We start from the raw sequence: 15,505 nt of genomic DNA on the forward strand, positions 1-15,505 counted from the left end.
TTTTGAATATCCATTTCCTTCATTCTTAAACCATCTCCTAATCCCTACAACACCTAATAAAGTCCTCCAGCTCAATTAGGAATAGGTTAGTGTGATATTAAGTGGCATATGTGTTTGATCGACTCCGGCTTCCTTGTGTGTCATTGAGATTGTAAGGTAAAGTGTGCCCACTGTACATTGGAGTAGCGAAACTTGAGTGAAAAAATCAGAGTGGACCTACTCAAGGACGTTATTCCGAGTTTTCAAGAACGAACCTGCTAGTGCATTTCATAGTATTACTCATTGTATATATGTTTATTCGTAGATGATTGATTATTATGCATATATTAGCTTAGGTTTCGACTTGATTATTCTGTATTCATTGCTAGTGAGATATATAGATTATTGGGAGCATAAATAAGGAAACAATAGTTTTATTTCTTAGTCGTTGTAGTATAGATAAATTTTGTGAGTACCTTCATTGGAAAACTCTCACGAGGCTATAACTCGTCCACTAGGGAATTCCTAGTGGTTTAAGACCTTGTTGCATATGGTCAATGCAATCGCACTCGGCGAAACAAGAGTAATTAGAACTCCATTTTTGGTCACTTATTCTAATTTCTCATATTTGCTTGAGGACAAGCAAAATGCTGCTAGGGGGTGGTTTGATAAGAGCCCAAAATTATAGTTTTAACCCCTTAACAATAATATTTTTAGACCAATTATGCGAGTAATAAATAAGAGTTAATGCTGATTACGTGTGTATTTCAAGTATTGGAGTCAATTATGTGTAGAAATGTGTCACTTTTGCGAGATAAAGGAGCAAGGGTTGGTTGCTAAGAAGTTCTGTGATTAAAGGCCAAGATTTAAGGATAAAAAGCCTTTTTAAAGCTCGGTCAAAGCTAAAAAGTCAAAGTCAAAGCGGGTAGAAACATCGCACAAAAGTCAGCAGAACTTCCGAAGGCCGTATCTTTGGACTCAGACTTCGGAATTGGGCCTACCTTATGTCAAAATGACCGGCTTGGAAAGAGCTTTCCAATTGTCCAAGCCTTGACCCAATCAAAGGAGCATAAGGGGACGAAAAGTCTATTGAAGTCAAATCTTGCTGAAAAGGCCTCTGTAGACTGAAGAAATTGGGTTTTGGGCTCGATTTTCCGGCCCAAATCATGACTCCTCAGCCCATGCACGAAAATGTGGATCTTGTCTCCTCCATTTGAAGACACAAGACTTAGCTCTTAAGGAATGAAGTTTTTAGTTAGCCATTAGTCAATAGTTTTTAGATCTAGTTTTTAGACTCCATTAATTAGTTTTTATTATCTTGTTTTAAATTCAGTTATTGAATCATTGTTATTTATTCATTAGATCAATAAAGTTAGTTAGTTCTTCATAATCTAGTTTCATTCCATTAATCATTTTAGTTTCAATTCATAGATTTAATTATAAATCATTACTAGTTCAATTAAATCTTGCATGATTAGATTTCCATTTTAATTCAAATAAGCAAATTTCTAATCTTTATATCATGTCTTGTTATGATTTATATATTAATGATAATATAATGATTCTAGGCTAAAACCTCCATTAGAGGGGGTTGAGGAAGCCTTGATGAAGTTTGATTTTTGTTAGTGTAGAATAGTTCATGATTTTCCATTCCATTCTAGAAAATAATTAGTTCACCATGAGAATGAGTTTGATTGTTTCACATACTAGTTGTTAGTTGGTAGAGATTTCCATGAACAATTAGGGATTAGGAAGACCAATTGTTATGCAAAAGCATTTCAATTCGGATTACGACGATTCATCGTTAGTAAATTAAGTCGAGTTAAAGTGGAATCAATCCCCCCTAATTCCTTATCATAGTATCAATTTAGCATTCCGTAGTTGAATTATCGTACCTTGTTAGTATAATTTGCATTGTAGTATAATTTTCGTGTTCCTCTCATTAACTTTGGTAGGATCGATAATCTTAGTTAACGCTAATTCTAAAGAACTAGGAGTGGAACGAATTCTCTACTCCACTTAGTCCAATAGCATCGATAGTGTAGGAAACTTTGATAACCTAAACAATAATTAGTTTTAGTTTTACTTGTGTTGAGTTTAATCGTTTATTCGTAGGTAAAACTATTCATTTTACTTTTATCAAGTAACATCACTTGTGGACATCGTTTAAAAAGTGATGTAGAAAAGTGATGTAGAAAACCCTGACTTTTTCAAAAGTGATGTCGTATATTTTTGACATCACTTATGGAGTGATTTTAAATGTCTTTTCTATTGTAGTGAATACACGAATTTTTTTCAAGAATAAAGGATTTGTGATGGTTCTAGATCCGACAGTCACAAAAAACATTTCAAAACAGTCACAAAAACCCTTTTCTGCCATTTGTGAACGTTTCGAACTGAAAAGTCACAAATAACATTTTAAAACAGTCACAAAAGCCCTTTTTTCTACTAGTGAACTTAATTGTACTTACTCTTTACTAATTACCAAACTATACAAACCTTTTGTCTTGTAAGTGTCTTGTACTTCTTAATTAAATCTGAGCCTAGTGTAGATACACTATGTCCTTAAGAAAGATTTTGCCCCTCACGGTGCTTGAAGATTGATGGGAAACTGTCTCCCAAGATAAAACGGATTTCCTTCTATAGAAAGCTAGCACTTCAATTCTATAGAATCAGCGAACACAACATAGTATTTGACTAAAAATAGAGGGAGAAGAGAAAGATCAGAACTCTGTGTGATTTTGTGTGTCTTTCTCTCCAAATTCATCCATTATTTATAGGTGAGTTGTGCCTCTTCGAAACAACACAGTGACTCTTGGGAAAAAGTAAGCAACTCTTTGAAAAGTCACATGTTTCGAAAAGACACACTATTTCGGCATAAAACACTGTTTCGAACCAGTGCCTATTTCAAAAGGTCACACCTTTTCGGCATGATGCACTATTTTGAACCAGTGCACATTTCGAAAGATCGCACCTTTTCGGCATAATGCACTGTTTCGAACTAGTGCATCCTTTTGAAAATGTTTTTCTCACTTTACGTATTGTTTCAAGAGAAACCCATTTCATCTCAAGTGGGGTAACTTGGGAGACAAATTACTCATTCATATCTCAATGCATTTGTGCAAAGCAAATCAATTTTTCTAACAGTTTTTCACCAAAAAAGTAGTAAAGAGGAAAAATAGTTGTACGTGGAGGTGAAAGAATACTCTAAGTACATGGGATTACTCCACATTTTTGTTGTTTATTTATATGGTTATACCATATTTTCAAAAGTGTCAACTACAAAGTCAAAAAGGGTCTTTGTCACCTTTATAAGGTTCATTTAATAAGGGGCGCGATATTAGCACCCCCATAAATGGGACTAGCACCCCTTTGACAAAAAGTAAAACAATAATGATTATTCCTTATATGTCTTTTTACACCCCACATGCCCAAAATTCTATGGCAGACAATTGCCGCGAGATTGCACAATCCACGGCAGGCAGTTGCCGCGAGATCGCACAATCCACGGCGTCGGGTTGCCACGAGATCCCATCCCACGGCAGACAGTTGTCGTGGCATATTTTTTTTTGTTTTTTTTCACTTCAAATTTTGCTTTGAAGTTTTTTTATACACTTCAAAATGAGATATCCATATGCCCAAACACACACGACATATGGATATCTCATTTTTTTTTTTTAAAGTTTTTTTATACACTCCAAGAACAATACCAAAACCATGACAAAAAAAATGTACGATCGAGCCATAATTTTGATATCTCACTGCAAATATTTTCATATGTTATAAGAAATTTTTGTGATCAAATTAATTAAGAAGAGTTTTGATAATTAACACAAGCAAATACTCTATTTTAGTAAACAAAATCATCTCGTGGCAACTAACTTTTTTTTACAGTGGCTATTAAAAAAAATTTTAAAGAAAAAAAGACCCACGGCAACCACCTTCCGTGGGATATGGGATCTCGCGGCAACCCGATGCCGTGGATTGTGCGATTTCGCGGCAGCTGCTTGCCGTTAGTGTTTTTTGTGTGTTTAATGGAGAGGTGCTAGTACCTTTGAATTGGTCAAAGGGGTGCTAGTCCCACTTGTGCGGTGTCAATACTGCGGCCCTTTAATAAAGCCTACTTCCCTCTCCATGTCTTTACTCTGGTCACTACTCACTACTTTTCAAAGTCTTTCTTGACTCTACCAACAGTACCAAGAGAAGTATCACTGATGAGAATTAAATTTCGAGGTCTTCGACTTTGTTGTGACTTTTCTTCTTGACTACCCACTTACCCAGCGAGAATTGCTAGCGTCCTGACCCCATAAAGGGGTAAGACCGTTCTAGCCCGGTCAAAGACAAAAAATAGTAGCTGCACAATTGTTAAGCCGGTCGAAACTTAAGAGGATTTCAATAAGTTAACAAAATCACCAAAACCAAAAAAAATAAGGCAAATGATAAGGAGAGATCATTCTCTCTAAATTTTGGAGAGATCAAGGCAAATAGCCGTTGGATGGAGAAATTCCTTCTCGAGATCGAGGTTGTTGCATGGCCCACAACTGACAAACCACACCAAACCGTATGATCATGTCATCCAGCGGCCGATATGAAGTGCGCACTAAATTTAGAGAGAATGATCTCTCCTTATCACGACTCAAAAAATAAACCAAAAAAAAAATAAAGAAATAAACATAGGAAACGCAAACAAGTAACAACCACTCAACCATCAGAGTTTCTCTCCGGAAGACAGAGTGCGGGATCAAATATGAACACGATTCGAAGAGCATGACCTTGCCATTTATAAAACTTATTGAAGTTTATAGAAAAATGACAATAATATGGGTTTTCTTGCTTTCCTTCCTTCTTTTTGAAATTTTGATTCCACACATAAAGATTTGAACATTGTACACGGGGTGTTTTTTTCTTTCTTAACCAAACTTGTATGAGAAGGATGAAACTTTTGATTTTGGCAATGGGTTAATTTTCTTTGGATCTTATTTGGCAGTTTTACATCAATTAAGATGTTTGATTATCAACCATAGAAAAAAAAGAAGATTTGAAAAAAAGAAAAAATAACTACTTGAATTGAGAATTTAGGACATTGGTCCTTCTTGATTATCAAATATAAACCAATATAGTGTTTGAGATAAGGAGAAGAGACACGAGAGTAGAAAGAGAACAAAGTTTACTTTTTTTTGTCAATGAGGAAGAAGGAGGTCGTCGGCGGTCGGTTTCAATAGATGAGAGAACTGGTCGGAAGTGGTGTGAGAAGATGAGAGAAGTTGGTCTTTCTTCCATTTACTTCTTTAATAAAAGAGAAATTGGATAATTAAGTAATCAAGTAGCTTTTCTTGTCTTTTACCGGGTTAGAACGGTCTTACCCCTTTATGGGGTCAGGACGCTAGCAATTTTATCTGGTGTACTGTTGTACCATCACGACTTCAAATGAAAAATCATAAAGGTGAGATGTTACTGGGTTTGAGTAGAGTGATTATCTATTCATCATTAAAAAAACACGGTCATTTGGGGGGAGACCCTAATTTCCCATCTAGTGGGGAGAAATCCTAATTTGCTCATCTAGTGGGGGTTAATATTCGTTAACCCTAAAAAAAAATCCTACAATTTCACTGCTTTCTACATATATTCAATGCTCCACTCTAAAACAATAATGATGATGAACAATGGTGATTGATTACAGCAGCGTAAAAATAGTGATGATGATTGTTGAGGGGATGGTGGCAGGCGGTGGCTAGCTCCCCCCCCCCGAATCATGGCTCCGTCTTACAATATAGAAATATACTAGCTAAAATATCCTAGCTTACATTCAAGGAAAAAAGGAAAGAAGATCGCACACAACAAAGGAAATAGGATCACAAGCAAAATTTACTACAACAAATACGTTTTGAAAGGCAACCATAACAAATAGCCAACTCATTCTAATTCATAGTACTCTTCATCCATGCACGAGTATTAACGAGGGTATAACTCGGTAATCGATGCTTCATTAATGGACTCTGGTATAGAACCACTAGTAGGTCGGTCTGGCAGAATTGGTTGGCTTACATTAGCTGTGTTTGTGGCAGGTGCAGCAGGCAATGGAAGGGCGACAGAGTGGCTGTTTAGCATTAGAACAACCGATGCCATAGTAGGTCTCGCTATTTCTTCTTGAACACATGACAAGCCAATGTGTATGCATCTCATCACTTCATTTCTTGAACAGCGTTCTCGCAGTGTCGGTTCTATCAACTCTAAAGCAGTCCCTTCCTCCCACTGTCTCCATGCCTGCAGCAATTCATCATAGGTTTATTTCAGTAAAAGCGGTGGTATCTTGGACTGTGTCCCAGAATGTATTTAAGTTTCGTATTCTCAACTCTATTTGTTGTTCTTACACTGAGGGACTGTAGGTTAAAAAGAATAAAGAAATAGGATAAATAAAAACCATGGCCATACTCACATAGCTTAAAAAGGCCTTCCTCAAGCGTTCTGAATCGTGAGAAAGAATTGTTCTTCTGACCAATTATTATCTCCAAAACCAAGACACCAAAACTGAAGACATCTGATTTCACTGAGAATTGTCCATGCAGTGCATACTCTGGAGCCATATACCCGCTACATCAACAATTAGTTTTCTTTTTAGATGCATGGGAACCAAGAATGCATCCTATTTTAGAGCACTCAATCGAAGGTGTAATTTTGATTCCAAAATGTAATATGCCTCTTCAAATAAATTAACAAAGTGGTTCATATTTGTTATACTTACTATGTTCCAACAACTCTTCTTGTATTGCCATGAGTTTGGTCCACCAAAAAAAGCCTCGCCATGCCAAAATCAGAAATTTTTGGATTCATTTTGGCATCTAACAAAATATTGCTAGCCTTCAAATCTCGATGAATAATTCTATGACGAGAATCCTCATGAAGATATAAAAGGCCACGAGCAATCCCTCCAATGATTTTATAGCGTCTTTCCCAGTCCAAATATGAGCTTGGTCGGATCAACAGCTGAACATACAAATGGTATAACAAATTAGTTTGAAACTTGCTCTTGCATCCAATGATACTAAAATGCATTTGGCTTACTATAGAATCCCTTATAGAATTAATAATGAGTGTTCTGGTTTCATCCATGCTAATGAAGTGGTGTGTGTGTGCGTGTTAGTATATGTGTGCATGTAAAAGAGAACAAAGTAGAGATATTGAGCAAACCAAATAGGAACTGATCAAGGCTTGCATTTGGTACATATTAAGTAAATGAGAAGCTTTTCATTTCCTTCCAAGCAGAAACCAAAAGCCTTACAAGATTCCTGTGTTGAAGTTTGGCAAGTAACAAAACCTCATTCTTAAATTCTTCTATCCCTTGACCTGAGTTTCTAGAGAGCCTCTTTACAGCTATTTCCTTCCCATCAGAAAGCTTACCCTGTCGATAGAGGGGGTGGGGAGGGGCGGGGGTACAAAATGAAATATTTTAGCATACATTTAACTAGTCCTGTTAAGCTTATTGAGTATAAAAATATTGCATAACCTTGTAAACAGGACCAAAGCCACCTTCCCCAAGCTTATTAGAATCGCAGAAGTCCTTTGTGGCATCTCTTATTGTTCCAAAGTCGAATTGCAGGGATTCAACACTACTTATCTCATCCACATCTGCCGAAGTAAGCATCAACAACAATCATAATAAAAATAATATATAGAAGAAGACACTTCAATGAGAAAAAAAGTTATATAAATAAATAAAGAAAATAGTCCTGCTGACTAGTTTCTTGATCATTAATTTCCCCGCAAACTAATTGAGAAAAAAGAAGAATCAAAGCTGTGCTTACCCTGGACTATATGGATTCCCTTCTTTCTGCAAAATAGAAGCAAATGGTGATCATGGATAGAAGCAGCAGTACCACCGCAATTACTGTAGGAACTGCTATAATGACGACATTTTTTTTTAGATGATTTCTTCCCCTGTCCTGGGAAAAGATAAAACAGATAGGTTAAGTGAACACATACAAAAATTTACATCTACTGTACAAAAATATTCTGCTAGTTGTTTGTTCGAGTGTTATATACTATACTTTGCATATCCCAGTTACGTTATGCTTTGGTGTGCCTTACCACCCTACTCTGTAATATATAATTCCCTTAATCTCTTTCGGTCTCCATCTCCATGCGTTTTCTTCTAATCAATTTATTCACTGGACTAACTGAATTGAATGAAGGCCTACACAACTTGGTAAGACATAGCATTTTACTAATTCACAAACTCAATTGCAGTCCTCTTTACATACACAAAGCAAGCCACTGCACCTATTGGTAAAACTCGATCTCAACGTTTCAGCTCAGATAACATAAACATCAATTTCAATCAAAAGGAATTAGACTTTAGAACATAGAGTAAATATGTTTCTGTTATATTACATTTATAGAGCTAGTGCACTTTGAAAACAACTTTGTTTACTACTTCTTGGTGACAAGTGCAACAAATGAGCGATCACTTCACATGATAATCAAGTTTATCATTAAGGCTGAGCGAACCCTTTTGTTATGACTAAATGAATAATCTTATATCAAAATAACCTTGCATCAATAAAGCTATCTAGCTGCATTGCAGGCTTGCAGCAAAGCCCTATCTCAGAAAATCAAGTTACCAAACTAAATTCCGTTGAATGAAAATTCGCTTAATATAAGTTTGATAGCTTACCGCTGGTTGTATTCGTATTTGGTGGTGCTGTTATTCGAGGAATGATTGCTTCCGGTTGAATGAAGTTGTCAATCTCGAACCTTATGTTACAACTTGGTTTAAGAACTCTTCCACCTCGTCTCGTATCACAACATGTATGAATCTCAGAAAGAGATCTGTTAAGACATCTACCACACTCAGTTGTACTTAAATCTTGAGTGCACTGGACAAGTCCATATATATTCTCATATACACCAACCGCAAACAAACTTGAATTAGAAACAGCTCGAGGCACTAGTTCTTCCATCAACACGTCCCGTGACAGACTGAACTGATCCGGGTTGCTTATATTATTTGGGTTAAAATAATAGTCAGTGGGTTGATCCTGCATAGTTAAAGGCTGATCGGAGTAGTGCAGCCAACACTCATCGTAAAAAATAATTGATTCTTTCTTCATCGGGCACCGAGTTGTGACCAGTTCAGTTGCATTTTTCGCACACTTCTTGCAGTCTTCCAAGGTATAATCAAGTCTGCATTGGAAAACCCCATAAACTCCATCTGAATTACTTCTCACGGTGTTGTTAAAATATTTTGTATTATTTGTAAGAGTGCTATTATTGGATATAGATGAAAGTAGGATGCTGAGATCAGTTTGAAATGTGCTGTTTGTTGTGTAATTTCCTCCTAAACAGTGTACAACTATTTGTTGTTGGGCAGTACTGAGATTCAAGTGTAGTACCAGTGTAGAAGAAAAGGCAAGGAATAACAAACCAAAGAAATCCATTGAGATTTCTGGTTTGCAAAGATGTACCAGTGATAATGGTTTGTAGGGGTTGGGGGTTATAGATATACTTGTATTTTGTATGATCCATAATGTCGATAGGAGAATTGCTAGCTTCCTGACCCCATAAAGGGGTAGGACCGTTCTTACCCGGTCAAAGACAAGAAAAGCTACTTGATTACTTAATTATCCAGTTTCTCTTTTATTAAAGAAGTAAATGGAAGAAAGACCAACTTCTCTCATCTTCTCACACCACTTCCGACCGGTTCTCTCATCTATTGAAACCGACCGCCGACGACCTCTTTCTTCCTCATTGACAAAAAAAAAGTAAACTTTGCTCTCTTTCTACTCTCGTGTCGCTTCTCCTTATCTCAAACACTATATTGGTTTATATTTGATAATCAAGAATGACCAATGTCCTAAATTCTCAATTCAAGTAGTTATTTTTTCTTTTTTCCAGATCTTCTTTTTTGCTATGGTTGATAATCAAACATCTTAATTGATGTAAAACTGCCAAATAAGATCCAAAGAAAATTAACCCATTGCCAAAATCAAAACTTTCATCCTTCTCATACAAGTTTGGTTCAAAATTTCAAAAGGAAGAAAAAAACACCCCGTGTACAATGTTCAAATCTTTATGTGTGGAATCAAAATTTCAAAAAGAAGGAAGGAAAGTAAGAAAACCCATGTTATTGTCATTTTTCTATAAACTTCAATAAGTTTTATAAATGGCAAGGTCATGCTCTTCGAATCGTGTTCATATTTCATTGATTTGAGTATTTGATCCCGCACTCTGTCTTCCGGAGAGAAACTCTAATGGTTGAGTGGTTGTTACTTGTTTGCGTTTCCTATGTTTACTTCTTTATTTTTTTTTTTTTTTGTTTCTTTTTTTTGTTTTTGGTGATTTTGTTGACTTATTGAAATACTCTTAAGTTTCAACCGGCTTAATAATTGTGAAGTTACTGTTTTTTGTTTTTGACCGGACTAGAACGGTCCTACCCCTTTATGGTCAGGACGCTAGCAATTCTCCCACAAAGATTGCATGTTCTTCAGTAAATAAATGAGATAGTAGCAGTTGCTCCATTGGTTTCCGTCTTTTTTTATTAACTGCAATTAATTATAGTTCACGGACTTATTGGTTGAATTGTTTGAGTTGGCTTTGATCCATTTGAAGGGTTTTTAACCTGTTTTTTGGATTCCGTGGTTATCCGGTGGCATAATCAATACTTGTTTCTCGAGCCAATTATCACTATAACAACTTTTTTTTGTGTGTTTTTATAGCAATTGTGGTGGTCCGATAGCATTGTTGGTGGCTGGTCTTTTCAGCTAATCAAGTGAGTGGAGTGAACGTTCTGGGTCGGGAGGGGGATGTGGCCCAAATTGTGAATTGGTTGGTTTCTTTCTGTCTGTCCTCATTTCTTATCTCTTCGTCCCTCTTCTCTCCCTCTCCACACCCTCTCAATCTCTCCCTCTCCACACCCTCTCAATCTCCCCTCTCCCTGCTCACGCCCCCACTGTATAGCAGTATACTAGTTTTTAGTGCAACAGAGTTCTCGGTGTCTTTTTGAGACGTTCTACACTTTGTTTTGGGTATGTAATAATCTTTGGGTTAACTAGTAATACCCCCCCACTTGGTTTGACCGTTAACTTTCAAGTCAAATAATTGAAAATTACACAAATGCCCTCATTATTTTCAAAAAGAAAATGTTCAATTTTAATTAGGTGGGGGCATTTATGTCATTTTCAGTTGTTTAACTTGAAAGTTAACAGTCAAACCAAGTTGACAGTGTATTTAGGGGGAAGACCCTAATTTCCCATCTAGTGGGGGGGAAATCCTAATTGGCTCATCTGGGGGGTAACACTAGTTCACCCATAATCTTTTTGGTTATTTGGCAGCTGCATTTCTTGGAGTGATTAGTACTAGATGACTAATCCTCATGGTTCTACAGACATTAGTCAACTAAGCTCTAAGGTTAACCAAGTACTATCTTTGGTTCAAAATTCTCTTGTACAAAAGTATTGGTGCACCTACAACTATAATTGTCGTGGGTGCATCCACAACCTTTCATGCTAGGTTGGCTCATGAAACACCTAGTAGGGTCCTTGATTTTGGGGCCAATGATCATATGACGGGTGACTCAAATCTATTTACATCAACTGCATCGACTACTTATCATCAATATGACGTATGTCTTGCTGATGGCTCATCCACTCCTATCCTTAGTAAAGGGTGATTCCTCTTTCATCATCTATTACTCTATAATTTGTCTTACATGTGCATAATCTTAATCTGAATTTGTTATCAGTTAGGATAGCTTAGAGCATCTTTAGGAGAGCAACAAAAAAAAACACTAAAATTTTGAACAAAAAAAACACCAACCATCTTTAGGAGCAACACCAAATTTTCGACATCAAACTACGCGGTTTTGGATAAACTGCGCTATATAGCTCACACGGTTTTTCTAAAACCGCGCCACTAAAGCCCAACTGACAGTCCCAAGCCCACACGGTTTTGAAAAAACCGCGCGGTGTTCTGAACACCGCGTGCTTCTTCTATATAAACAGGACCAAAGCCGCGCGGTTCAATCACTTTCAACTCTTCTCTCAATTATAAACCCTCTCCTTAGTAAAAAAAAAACAAAAACCTACCTAAACTCTTGAAATTTTATATGGATCATTTTGAACCTTTCGAGGGTGATGATTGGCAGTACACAGACGACATTGGCGATAGGGGAGAAGAACCCGAGGATGTCGCGCCGACTAATAGACATCCCTATGTACTGGAGTATCAAATGAACGACTCGATTGGCAATTTGCACCCGGTGAAACACTTGATATGGAAGTTGTGTCTTCTACACGTGATACAAAACACGGTCGAAAGTCGCGATGGCTAATACTTTCGAGGTAATTAATTAGTTTTGATTAAATATTTTGAATATTATGAATTAATTAGTTGAGTTGGACTAATTAATTATTTATCTTATACGCATTATTTTTTTTCCATAATATCAGCATGTTATTGACTACCGAGTTAGATCGGCTTTACTTGGTGTTAGAGAGTGGTGGAAGGTTATTAAGAGTTTAGATGAGTTTGTACACATTAGAGATAGTATTTTGTATACACCTTTGGGTCTTTTGGTTGATGTGGATTATGAGAAGGCTGATTAGGCAGTGGTCACAGCTTTAGTAGAAAGATTGGTAGAGTAGAACTCATACATTTCATTTCCCTTGTGCGGAGTTAGGGTTCACACCACTAGACTTCACTATGATTTCTGGGTTGAGTATCGGTATAGGCCAACCGATACATTTTCATACAAATTATGAGAATATGGATAGTATGCTTCTGAGTTTTCCTCGCTTGGATGCGGATGCTTATGATTCTTCTAGTATTAAGCTATCTCATATTAAGACTGTATATATGGAACCCCTCTTGGATCCTGATACACGAGCGGAGTTAGCTTTGACTGTTCTACCTGGTAGTGAGGGTGCTGATGTGTATGTAAGGGCTTTTTTGATATTTTTTATTGGGCATGTTCTGTTTCCCAATGGTCATTCTACAGTATGACTGGGATATTATGCTTATGTATATGATTTGCATGCTATGAGAGATTATGACCTGGGTAGCTCAGTATATGCCACATTGATAGCGGTGTTAGATAAAACTTCACAGACATTTGGAAGTAGAAGTCCTCAGATTGCAGAATTCACAGGACTTTTAGAGATCTGGTTTTATAAGTACTTTCGAACTCTTTGTCCTAACATAGACATGATTGCTGATACTTGCCCTAGATTTGGTAGTTAGTCAGGGCCTCACTTCGACTTGACTCATAAATAAGGCGATTAGAAATAATGTCTGTATGGCTCGTGCTCAGATTGATATTAGATCATTGTCATCTATTGAGTGGAGACCTTGGCGTTTGTCTACTGCCTTTGACGATCCAGTTGTGCAGCATGCTTGTGTGTTGTCACGTCACAGAGTTGTTTTTGCTGCACGTGACTATAAAGTTTGGTACTGTGGCGACAGATGTTGGAGGCAGATGACTGGACATTATGGAGTTCCATGTGCTCCCATGCCAGATGTTAGTGATGCGAAGTCGTGGGGTAGAACTCAAGTTCATGAAGTTCATGCCAGTGGTGGTCCTTGGCTAGATGCGTCTTCTTTTGTTGTTGAGCAGACTGCTGATCAGTATTATAGATGGTGGAACCGTGTCTCCATGGGTCCGTTGTTGCCCCCTATTGGTCGGGCTAGCAACTTCAAGTTTGTGGGCCTGGAAGGGATAAGACGGAGCTACGTATTTCTCATCCGCCACAGCCTGTTTACAACCTACAACCTCTGAATGCATATCATCTAGCTCCTGTGTCTGCCAGTAATCCTCAGATGTTTGCCGTGTGTGGACCTGATGGGGAGGCTACTTACATTTCCATTCTTGAGGTGCCTCGTGCTCGTTGCCATGAGTTAGAGCCGCAAATTGATCAGTATACCACGGTGAGTTTAGTTATTTTATTTTTCTTATTCATTATATATATAATATGTACTCACAATGTATTTTCTTGGATTTTCAGGCTGAGATTCGGGAAAGATATGAGAACCAGATTTGTATGTTTGATGGGATGAGGACTGCCGTGTATCATTATAGCCAAGAAAGGGAGGAGGCATATTCTCAGACATATCAGCAATCCCAACGTGCGTATGACGAGACTCGAAAAGCGTATGAGGATATTCAGCAGGTGTACAGACAACAACATCAGGGATATGAAGAACTTCAGGCTGAGGTAGTTAACCTTCGTGCAGACAGAGAAAATCTTGATTTATCAGGTTAGGAACTTAGAGGAGAAGCTTCGGAATATCCAAATAGAGAGAGGAGAGGCATTGAGTGGTAAGGGGCGTAAGAAGAGAGCTAAATAAATTATGTAATATGATAGGTTTTGGATCATTCTGGATATTATATCATAATCATAGATTTTGGATTGCACAATTCTTAATTTTTTCATTTCTTTAATTTTTTCGATTTTGGATCACAATTCTTAATTTCTTCAATTGCACAATTCTTAATTTCTTAACTTCTATGCACAATTCATAATTTCTTAAGTTCTATGCACCACAGTTCTAATTTTTAGAAAAAACGCACGCGGTGTTGGCAAAACCGTGCCAATAGAAGCCCAAGCCCAGGTGGTGTTGGCAAAAACCGCGCCATAGAAGCCCATTTAGCAGCCCAAGCCCATGCGGTGTTGGCAAAACCGTGCGGTTTTTCTAAAACCGCGTGAGTGATTTGATACATCACCAAAGCTGGAACCAAATATTGGCAGATTTGGTACGGTGTTTGGTTTGGTATTTTTTTGGGTTTTTCATCAACATGTGTCTCTCCTAAAGTTGAAAAAACACAAAATTGGAAATTTGGTGTTTGATGCTAAGTTGATATCACTCCTAAAGATGCTCTAGATTAGCAAAAAACTTTAATAGTAATCTTTCTTTCTAATCATTGTCTTATACTTTTTTTTTCGATAATAGATCATTGTCTTATACAATACCGAAAAACGTGGAGTGATTGGTCTCGGATATATACTTTTGCACCAGTTCTAGTCTCTGTGATAAAAGAAGGCGCTGAGGGAGATACGAGGGTAAGGGATCGGAGTACTGTTGAGCATTAAAATAACTGACGACATGGTGGTTGAAAAGGTTCTAATAGGGCAAACCTTACGTGTGTAGGAAATTTGGGGAGAATGATGTTGTGACTGAGTTTGAAGGATTGAACTGCCTACGTATCCAGTTCTCTGACGAACTGGAATCAAGTCGAACGTAGTTCATTGTTTGGATTCTATGATCGAATGATCGATGGAGAACAGAGGAGATGGAGAGTGGAGAAGAAGCATAGAATTCCTCTCCCCTTTGTTAGAGAGTGGAGAGGAAATATATAGAATTCTCTCCCCACTTTGGTGCTCCATTGGTTAATGACATTTAGTATTGCATTGATAGCTATTATTGCTCTATCTGTGTATTCATGTTCATTTTGTTACCATTTGGTAACTCATGACTCTTGAGATGACCAATTGCAATGATCCAATAAGTTAGTCTCAAGATATGATAAATGACAATG

At 37.3% G+C, this 15,505-nt stretch overlaps 1 pseudogene across 1 annotated transcript; it reads right to left on the bottom strand.

Moving 5' to 3' along the window:
* Positions 1-5,630: 5,630 nt before the first annotated feature.
* On the bottom strand, positions 5,631-9,501 carry LOC147477531 (cysteine-rich receptor-like protein kinase 10; annotated as a pseudogene). The gene is made up of 7 exons (XR_015208397.1): positions 8,651-9,501; positions 7,782-7,919; positions 7,484-7,605; positions 7,168-7,378; positions 6,722-6,963; positions 6,416-6,570; positions 5,631-6,243 (listed from the first exon to the last, which is right to left on the bottom strand). The product of XR_015208397.1 is annotated as a cysteine-rich receptor-like protein kinase 10 (transcript).
* Positions 9,502-15,505: the final 6,004 nt, after the last annotated feature.

Source organism: Coptis chinensis, chromosome 9, assembly GCF_015680905.1.
Source record: "Coptis chinensis isolate HL-2020 chromosome 9, ASM1568090v1, whole genome shotgun sequence".
NCBI lineage: Eukaryota > Viridiplantae > Streptophyta > Magnoliopsida > Ranunculales > Ranunculaceae > Coptis > Coptis chinensis.